At 36.5% G+C, this 2553-nt stretch overlaps 1 long non-coding RNA gene across 3 annotated transcripts; it reads left to right on the plus strand.

Moving 5' to 3' along the window:
* The first annotated feature begins 476 nt into the window (after positions 1 to 476).
* Positions 477 to 2131, plus strand: LOC133849257 (uncharacterized). 3 transcript variants are annotated; one of them, XR_009895349.1, is made up of 3 exons: positions 477 to 602; positions 662 to 839; positions 1887 to 2131. It is a non-coding gene; the product is annotated as an uncharacterized LOC133849257 (long non-coding RNA). The 3 variants fall into 3 exon arrangements; XR_009895348.1 differs by having other exon boundaries at positions 668 to 839; XR_009895350.1 differs by having other exon boundaries at positions 668 to 839; positions 1934 to 2131.
* The last annotated feature ends 422 nt before the right edge of the window (positions 2132 to 2553 follow it).

The following is a 2553-nucleotide window of genomic DNA, read 5'->3' on the forward strand; positions in this document are numbered from 1 at the left end:
AGAATTTATGCTCCACTAATAAATTTGTAATATTGGTTAATTATAAATTATAGAAATGTATGCGTATTTCTAATAACATGTTCATCAAAATAGATACGAGTTTTAGTATTTTAATTTATGGGACTGTTTGAAATAGTGGTATGTTTTCTAGTATTTACTTTATGGTCTCTGAGACAACATTTTTATATTTTTTGTAATATTTGAAAAAACAATCAAAATGTAAAATAATCGTTTCTTAATTAATAATTTATGCTCCATTAAAAAGTTTGAGTGAATATTACAAATTACAAATTATTGCAAATATTTAAAAATAATAGAAATTTAAGCAATTTTAAAATAAAATGTTCAAGAAGATGGATTAGTGTTTTAATATTTTAATTTATGGTTTCTGTTTAAACTAGTGGTATATTTTCCAGTATTTTATTTGATGGTCTCTTCTTATAGTTTTTGTACTATTTGTAAAAACATAAAATAAACGTTTCTTAAGGAATTATTTTTGCTCCCTCAATTGATAAATTTGTAATATAAATAAAGATTCTATAGCAATTTATTTATTATACATGAGAACTTAAAATATGTAAATAAAATGATGTTATATGTTGGTAAGTAGGAGATGGCACCACAGCTGGTTTTGAGGTGTAACAACAGAAGTCGTTGCAAGATGCAGCTCAGAGGCAAGTTGCAACCAGTTTCGATTGCCTGAGACTTCGACTTCGGGTTCGGGTTCGACTTCAACTTCAACTGCGACTGCGACTGGTAGGCGATTGATGCAGGGGGGAGTGGCTCTCTTTTGGTTTGCATGCCAGCAGCAAATAAAAGGCAAATACACGCACAAAATGGTAAGCAGCAACAGTAACTAAAAAAAAAAAAACAAAACAGAAAAGCAGAAAAAAATAAAAACAGCAAAAGGAACGCAACAGCTTTGGCGGCCATTGCGCTGGCTTCGACGTCGACCGCGACTGCGCAATGGCGTTGACTGCAGTTTTGCGTTTCAAGTTTGAGTTCGAGTCTGAGTTTGAGTCTGAGTTGGGTTGGGTTGGGGTTGGGGTTGGGGTTTGGTTGCGAGAATGTGTGTTGGGTTTGGCTTGCTAAGGCGTCAAACCGCCGTCATCGACATCGTTGTTGTTGTTGCTGCTGTTTGCTTGCTTGCGTGCCAAGTGGCAATCAGTCACGTTGAAGGCGTTTTTCATTGTTTGTCCGAGTCCCGCGTCCGCGTCTCCGTCCGCGTCCGCGTCCGCGTCCGCGTCCGTCGGTTTCAACTTCTTCTCTCCAATCGCAAAACGTTGCTCTTTGTTGCGTTGCAGCTTTTGCTTACGAGCATGCGCCTCTCTCGCTCGCTCCCCTTCGTTGCTTATCGCACTTTTAGCACATACCATTTATATTGCTTTCTCTCTCTTGCTCACTTACCCTGCGGCTGGGCTCTCGCTTCACTGTTCACAGCGACTGTTGCCATTTTAAACTAGACTTGGGCTGAAACTCCCAGCAGCAATCCAGCGAAAAAATGCGTCATTTCGAGAAAACCGCTTTGGCAAAAACACACACACACACACACTAACACACACATACAAACAAAGCAACAACAGCTAATAATAAGCTCAATTATAGCTTTGCTGACGAAGAAAGCCATATTTTGCTGCAATTCTCCAATTTCATTTGAATTTCATTTTCGTTTTTCTCCTTATTTTCTTTTTTTTTTCGTTTCGTTTTTCGTTTTGTTTTGTTGTTTTGCGCTCTTCACGTCTTTTGAATTAATGGCTGTGGTTACCGTTATTTAGTGGTAGCTAGGTGCTACCTTTGAGTGGCTACTAAAAATGAATTGCCTTTGCGAGTCTACTCCTCCTCCTCCTCCTTCTTCTTATCCCCATTATTCTACACTCTACACACAGACTCTACAATCCACTCTCCACACTCTCTACACTTGCTTCGACTGTAGATTATCGCAAAGACTGATCTGATTGGGTCATCGAACAAGTGATTTGCCACTGGCATTCGTTGATTACACGATGCCACCTGGATGCATCTATCTGAATATGAAGATGAAGATGCTCAACTGGATATGCTAACTATGTAAGCAACATGATCTTCACGTTATGATTAAACATAGACTTCAAGTTGGATAAATATCACGTTTCAGAATAGATCAGGAAATATATGTCCATAATAAGCAAGAAGCAATAAACTTATAGAAAAAGTTTAAGAGCGATCACGAAATTTACTCATATTTAATTGATGAAATAAGAAATAAGAAATTCATCCCTAAAAACACCTAAAGGAAAGTCGTATCGATTTACCAATTAAGCATTTAACATACAGTGGCGTGCAAGTGTGAGTACATGTTTGCAACTACTGACTTTGGGTTCGCATAAAAAAGTTATTAGTAAAGTAAATGAGTCCAAATTTTTTGTGTTTATTCTTTGAATATTTATTAACAAAATCTTATACAAAATATACCAAAAAAATCGAATTGGTTTATTTACGAAATAAAAAACAAAAAAAACTCGCATGTACTCAGTTATGCTCATTTTGAACACTTTTCAACAAACATTTTTTTTT

Source organism: Drosophila sulfurigaster, chromosome X (genome assembly GCF_023558435.1).
Source record: "Drosophila sulfurigaster albostrigata strain 15112-1811.04 chromosome X, ASM2355843v2, whole genome shotgun sequence".
Classification (NCBI taxonomy): Eukaryota; Metazoa; Arthropoda; class Insecta; order Diptera; family Drosophilidae; genus Drosophila; species Drosophila sulfurigaster.